The sequence below is a fragment of the Ranitomeya imitator genome, chromosome 7, assembly GCF_032444005.1.
Source record: "Ranitomeya imitator isolate aRanImi1 chromosome 7, aRanImi1.pri, whole genome shotgun sequence".
Taxonomy (NCBI): Eukaryota; Metazoa; Chordata; class Amphibia; order Anura; family Dendrobatidae; genus Ranitomeya; species Ranitomeya imitator.
The window spans coordinates 87594328-87601751 of record NC_091288.1 but is presented as its reverse complement, the minus strand read 5'-3'; the positions used below and the strand labels follow the sequence as shown (position 1 = coordinate 87601751).

Below are 7424 nucleotides of genomic sequence, written 5' to 3'. Positions count from 1 at the left end.
CCATTGTGCAAATGTATTGATAAATTCAGCAATATCGAAATGACAAACGTGGTGACTTTGCCTCCAAAAATGCAATGCTGTTTGTTTTTATATCTGAACTGTGTAAATACTAGTAGCCATCCTCTGTCTGCTTGTGGCAATGACTGTACACTATTCTCTACCTGCAAAGGATTTCAGTGATTCACACATTTAGCATTAAGTCAAGATTGCACCATCTACGTGATTCTTGTATGTCAAGTCTCAAGTCTAAAGGAAGGGGGTGGCTAAGATTCAAAAACAAAAAACACTTCCTTCTTACTAGAGTAGAGAACTGCAATTCTTTCATGCTACTTGTAAGTATTTTTTCATAATTATTAACAATGTTATAGTTATAAATATTGCGATTTCCCTTTAGCATAAGATTAAGCTTTTCTTATCTGCTGCATGAGTATGTGATAAGTGAACTGTGTATCGTATGAACATGTACAGTCATGTTTACCATTTTCAAGAACAGCGCAACGGAGCAGGTAAGGCAGAGCAGGAAGGCTACATACAGAAGTAACTGTACAAATCCCACGCAATACCAAACTAACTCCCTGCCATTGTATATGTGTACACGTCTTTACACTGAATATTATAGATGTGAATTTTAGCTGGACAGAATAGATATTTTTTAATGTACTAAAGCTTGACTATTGCCCAAAGTTGTGATCTGTAACTTTCTGCAGCCACAGCAGTTCAGTTGACTAATATCTAGAGTTGAGCAACCTTGACCTTTTTAGAGTCGAGCCGGGTTTCGCGAAACCCGACTATCTCAAAAGTCGGGTCGAGTGAAATCGGCCGATTATGACGTAAAGTCGGGATCGACCGAAACACGAAACCCAATGCAAGTCAATGGGGCAGCATAGTCGGCAGTGAGTGGGGGCCAGGAAAACACCTAGAGTGCCCATTTTAATGTCAAAACCATCCATTCTTCTTAATGAAGCTTGTCAAGCGTAATTTACCTTATAATAATTGGAAGGCATTTGAAATTGGGGGTCATTTGGCTAAAGTTGTGGTGGGTAGGGCTGGTTCAAGTAATTAGTGGGCCCAGGAAATCTGGACCACGTCACGGCAGTGGAGCAGGGAGAGGTAAGTATTTCAACTTTGCAAGTGCTGTGAACCTGAGCAAGCAGGGGGGGCCCACTCGTTGGCATTGGCACTGGCACAGGGCCCCTCAAAGTACAGCGGTGTGTTTGCACGGCGGGGGCGCCTCCCACCGGCAGCAACACTTTTGCGTACTATGAGAGGCCCTGTGCCAGTGACGTCGCCAACTAGTATTCCTCCCTCCACCTGATGAAGGAACCTGCACTTTCATCTGCACCTTCCTCTTTGTCCCCGTGTAAGGTGGTATGGTATGCGGGAAGAGCAACCTGACTTTCAGCAGGGTCACAATGTTGTTGTGTAGCGTGCACGGGGAATGTTGCGTTATGGGTCAATGTACCAGCAGACTCATCTATCACTGGCTGGGCAATGGGCAGGATGAGGAGGAAACACAGATATAGGCCCAAAGAATAAAGTTGGCTAAATGCAGTTCAAAATTGGTAACACAGGAATAACCAGGGGGCATTGCAGTGGAGGACAACTGGAATGAGAGGCTGACACAGAGAGTAGGCCCAAATCAGTAAGTAGTCGAAATGCAGTTCAAAATTGGCAACCGTAGTAAACAGGCGGCACAGCTTTGTTCAGTGGAGGAGAACAGCAAGGAGTGGCAGACACCGATAGTAGGCCCCAACCCAACTAGTAGGCCAAATGCAGTCTAACATTAACAACTACTTAACGAGCGCCTGAAAACGGAATTTCAGGACAGGAAACCAGGAGAACAGCAAGGAGCGGCAGACACTGTTAGTAGGCCCCAAACCAACTTGTACGCCAAATGCAGTTGTTCCATTTAACCACAATTTAACGAGAGCCTGAAGATAGAAGCTCAGGAAAGGCAACCTGGAGAACACCTTGGAGTGGAACACACCATCTCTCTCCACCCCATACCCATTTTGTAGGCCTAATGCAGTGCAGTTTTCTACAACTACTAAACGAGAGTCGGAAGACCGAAGCAATGGCAAGGAAACCTGGGGAACACCTTGGAGTGTAACACACCATCTCTCTCCACCCGATACCCATTTTGTAGGCCTAATGCAGTGTAGTTTTCTACAACTACTAAACGAGAGCATGAAGATCGAAGCAATGGCGAGGAAACCTGGAGAACACCTTGGAGTGTAACACACCATCTCTCTCCACCCCATAGCCAATTTGGAGGCCTAATGCAGTGTAGTTTCCAACAACTACTAAACGAGAGCATTAAGATCGAAGCTCTGGAAAGGCAACCTGGAGAACACCTTGGAGTGTAACACACCATCTCTCTCCACCCGATACCCATTTTGTAGGCCTAATGCAGTGTAGTTTTCTACAACTACTGAACGAGAGTCGGAAGACCGAAGCAATGGCAAGGAAACCTGGGGAACACCTTGGAGTGTAACACACCATCTCTCTCCACCCGATACCCATTTTGTAGGCCTAATGCAGTGTAGTTTTGTACAACTACTAAACGAGAGTCTGAAGACCGAAGCAATGGCAAGGAAACCTGGGGAACACCTTGGAGTGTAACACACCATCTCTCTCCACCCGATACCCATTTTGTAGGCCTAATGCAGTGTAGTTTTCTACAACTACTAAACGAGAGTCGGAAGACCGAAGCAATGGCAAGGAAACCTGGGGAACACCTTGGAGTGTAACACACCATCTCTCTCCACCCGATACCCATTTTGTAGGCCTAATGCAGTGTAGTTTTGTACAACTACTAAACGAGAGTCTGAAGACCGAAGCAATGGCAAGGAAACCTGGGGAACACCTTGGAGTGTAACACACCATCTCTCTCCACCCGATACCCATTTTGTAGGCCTAATGCAGTGTAGTTTTCTACAACTACTAAACGAGAGTCGGAAGACCGAAGCAATGGCAAGGAAACCTGGGGAACACCTTGGAGTGTAACACACCATCTCTCTCCACTCGATACCCATTTTGTAGGCCTAATGCAGTGTAGTTTTCTACAACTACTAAACGAGAGTCGGAAGACCGAAGCAATGGCAAGGAAACCTGGGGAACACCTTGGAGTGTAACACACCATCTCTCTCCACCCGATACCCATTTTGTAGGCCTAATGCAGTGTAGTTTTCTACAACTACTAAACGAGAGTCGGAAGACCGAAGCAATGGCAAGGAAACCTGGGGAACACCTTGGAGTGTAACACACCATCTCTCTCCACCCGATACCCATTTTGTAGGCCTAATGCAGTGTAGTTTTGTACAACTACTAAACGAGAGTCTGAAGACCGAAGCAATGGCAAGGAAACCTGGGGAACACCTTGGAGTGTAACACACCATCTCTCTCCACCCGATACCCATTTTGTAGGCCTAATGCAGTGTAGTTTTCTACAACTACTAAACGAGAGTCGGAAGACCGAAGCAATGGCAAGGAAACCTGGGGAACACCTTGGAGTGTAACACACCATCTCTCTCCACCCGATACCCATTTTGTAGGCCTAATGCAGTGTAGTTTTCTACAACTACTAAACGAGAGTCGGAAGACCGAAGCAATGGCAAGGAAACCTGGGGAACACCTTGGAGTGTAAGACACCATCTCTCTCCACCCGATACCCATTTTGTAGGCCTAATGCAGTGTAGTTTTGTACAACTACTAAACGAGAGTCTGAAGACCGAAGCAATGGCAAGGAAACCTGGGGAACACCTTGGAGTGTAACACACCATCTCTCTCCACCCGATACCCATTTTGTAGGCCTAATGCAGTGTAGTTTTCTACAACTACTAAACGAGAGTCGGAAGACCGAAGCAATGGCAAGGAAACCTGGGGAACACCTTGGAGTGTAACACACCATCTCTCTCCACCCGATACCCATTTTGTAGGCCTAATGCAGTGTAGTTTTCTACAACTACTAAACAAGAGTCGGAAGACCGAAGCAATGGCAAGGAAACCTGGGGAACACCTTGGAGTGTAACACACCATCTCTCTCCACCCCATACCCAATTTGTAGGCCTAATGCAGCCTACTTTCCGACAACTACTAAACGAGAGCATGAAGATCGAAGCTCAGGAAAGGCAACCTGGGGAACACCTTGGAGTGTAACACACCCTCTCTCTACACCACGGAAGGGCTGATTCTTAGGAAGGAAGGCTGTCGGAAAGAAGCAGGGCGCGTCTGAGGGTGATTATATTCTTATTAGGTATATACTCACCCTCGGACGCGCCCTGCTTCTTTATTTGTAATGAATGTTTATTTGCAATTTTTGGTAAATAATGATTTTATTATTTTCATTGTTTTGCATCTTCTTGACAATTATATAAAGAAGACGCGACAGGACAACACTCGGTGGATGCCATATCTGTGTTTTAAATTGAAAAAAACTTTCAGTTAACTACTTGCAGGAGAAAGTTATTGTAGCTGGTGGCCATTTTTAGTACTGTACCAGATTTTTGTTGTATGTGTTTGTTTTTAATGTTAAAATGTCTGCATTTGATATCTCTCCAGTATTTTCTTTTTTATAAGCAAAATACTTATTTTTATATTTTCTGATGTTGGTTCAAGGGGTACACGGGCAGCAGTAGACAGGTCAGTGGAGGCCTAGTGGAAGGAGGGACCGCAGACAGGCTTCGAAGCCCTAACATAATAAATTGGGCTGGCTGTAGGCAATTTCAAATTGGTTCCAGGGGAACACGGGCGGCAGTAGACAGGTCAGTGGAGGCCTAGTTGAAGGAGGGACCGCAGACAGGCTTCGAAGCCCTAACATAATAAATTGGGCTGGCTGTAGGCAATTTAAAATTGGTTCCAGGGGAACACGGGCAGCAGTGGCCTGGTCAGTGTAGTAGTAGTGGAAAGAACGGGCCGCAGACAGGCTTCGAAGGCCTAACATAACAAAAATTGGGATGTAGGCAATTTACAATTGGTTCCAGGGGAACACGGACAGCAGTAGACAGGTCAGTGGAGGCCTAGTGGAAGGAGGGACCGCAGACAGGCTTCGAAGCCCTAACATAATAAATTGGGCTGGCTGTAGGCAATTTAAAATTGGTTCCAGGGGAACACGGGCAGCAGTGGCCTGGTCAGTGTAGTAGTAGTGGAAAGAACAGGCCGCAGACAGGCTTCGAAGGCCTAACATAAGAAAAATGTCAATACAATGGTATTGACAGTGCCAGGCATTGAAGGATGTCAGCGCATAGACTAAACATTGGTGGAGCTGTGAGAGAAAATTTTGCAAGTGGTAGAGCACTGTTTGAGCTGGGGGGGGGGACTGTCTTGTGGCCGGCGGTACAGGCCCAGGGCCCCTCATATTACAACGGTGTGTCTGACGTTGGGTGTGCACCACCACCGCCAGACACTTTATTGTACTATGAGGGCCATAGTGGCAGTGCCGTCGACCAAAAGCGGGCACACCCACCTCTTCAGACAAACAGTACTCTCACGGGTGCTGGCGCCAAGTGGCGATACCACGGCCCCGTGTGGGGACTTTGGCCATTTAGGGAGGTGTTAACATGTCGGATGCTGGACAATCAGGTGCTGCAAATTACGAGATTGGAAAAGTCGTTCAGAATAGTCCACAGGCAAGACCTTTACATAGGAAAGCTAGGTGTCAGCCGGGCAAGGTGGGGCAAAAGATTTCGAAATCCAGTTGTGGTTCATTTTAATGAAGGTTAGATCATCTACATTTTGGGTAGCCAGATGAGTCCTTTTTTCTGTTAGTATTGAACCTGCAGCACTAAATACTCTTTCTGATAGGACACTAGCTGCCGGGCAAGCAAGCTCCTGCAATGCATATTCTGCCAATTCTGGCCAGGTGTCTAATTTTGATGCCCAGTAATCAAATGGGAATGACGGTTGAGGGAGAACGTCGATAAGGGATGAAAAATAGTTAGTAACCATACTGGACAAATGTTGTCTCCTGTCACTTTGAATTGATGCTGCAGTACCTGTCCTGTCTGCGGTCATAGCAAAATCACTCCACAACCTGGTCAGAAAACCAGTCTGGCCAACGCCACTTCTGATTTCTGCCCCTCTAACACCTCTGGTCTGCTGGCCCCTGCACCTCGTGTTAGAACGATCACGGGCGCTGTGTGCAGGGAATGCCATAAGCAAACGGTCAACAAGAGTTGATTGTTTGGTTGCTAATATTAGTTCCAAGTTCTCATGTGGCATTATATTTTGCAATTTGCCTTTATAGCGAGGATCAAGGAGGCAGGCCAACCAGTAATCGTCATCGTTCATCATTTTTGTTATGCGTGTGTCCCTTTTGAGGATACGTAAGGCATAATCCGCCATGTGGGCCAAAGTTCCAGTTCTCAAATCTGTGGTTGTGCTTGGTTGAGGGGCAGTTTCAGGCAAATCCACGTCACTTGTGTCCCTCCAAAAACCAGAACCCGGCCTTGCCGCGCCAACAATTTCCACTGGCCCCGGAAAAGCTTCCTCATTAAAAATATAATCATCCCCATCATCCTCCTCGTCCTCCTCCTCCTGTTCGCCCGCTACCTCGTCCTGTACACTGCCCTGGCCAGACAATGGCTGACTGTCATCAAGGCTTTCCTCTTCCTCAGCTGCAGACGCCTGATCCTTTATGTGCGTCAAACTTTGCATCAGCAGACGCATTAGGGGGATGCTCATGCTTATTATGGCGTTGTCTGCACTAACCAGCCGTGTGCATTCCTCAAAACACTGAAGGACTTGACACATGTCTTGAATCTTCGACCACTGCACACCTGACAACTCCATGTCTGCCATCCTACTGCCTGCCCGTGTATGTGTATCCTCCCACAAAAACATAACAGCCCGCCTCTGTTCACACAGTCTCTGAAGCATGTGCAGTGTTGAGTTCCACCTTGTTGCAACGTCTATGATTAGGCGATGCTGGGGAAGGTTCAAAGAACGCTGATAGGTCTGCATACGGCTGGAGTGTACGGGCGAACGGCGGATATGTGAGCAAAGTCCACGCACTTTGAGGAGCAGGTCGGATAACCCCGGATAACTTTTCAGGAAGCCCTGCACCACCAGGTTTAAGGTGTGAGCCAGGCAAGGAATGTGTTTCAGTTGGGAAAGGGAGATGGCAGCCATGAAATTCCTTCCGTTATCACTCACTACCCTGCCTGCCTCAAGATCTACAGTGCCCAGCCACGACTGCGTTTCTTTCTGCAAGAACTCGGACAGAACTTCAGCGGTGTGTCTGTTGTCGCCCAAACACTTCATAGCCAATACAGCCTGCTGACGTTTGCCAGTAGCTGCCCCATAATGGGAGACCTGGTGTGCAACAGTGGCAGCTGCGGATGGAGTGGTTGTGCGACTGCGGTCTGTGGACGAGGTCTCGCTTCTGCAGGAGGACGAGGAGGAGGAGGAGGGGGTGCGAACGGCTA

The 7424-nt window shown here is 47.3% G+C and overlaps 1 protein-coding gene across 1 annotated transcript in view; it reads left to right on the top strand.

Moving 5' to 3' along the window:
• Positions 1-314: 314 nt before the first annotated feature.
• The window catches only part of LOC138644786 (caspase-8-like), an 84202-nt gene continuing 77092 nt past the window's right edge, over positions 315-7424 (top strand). Inside the window, exon 1 of the mRNA XM_069733597.1 lies at positions 315-332. The gene's annotated coding sequence lies outside the window, so the exon portion shown is untranslated. The remainder of the gene's footprint in view (positions 333-7424) is intronic.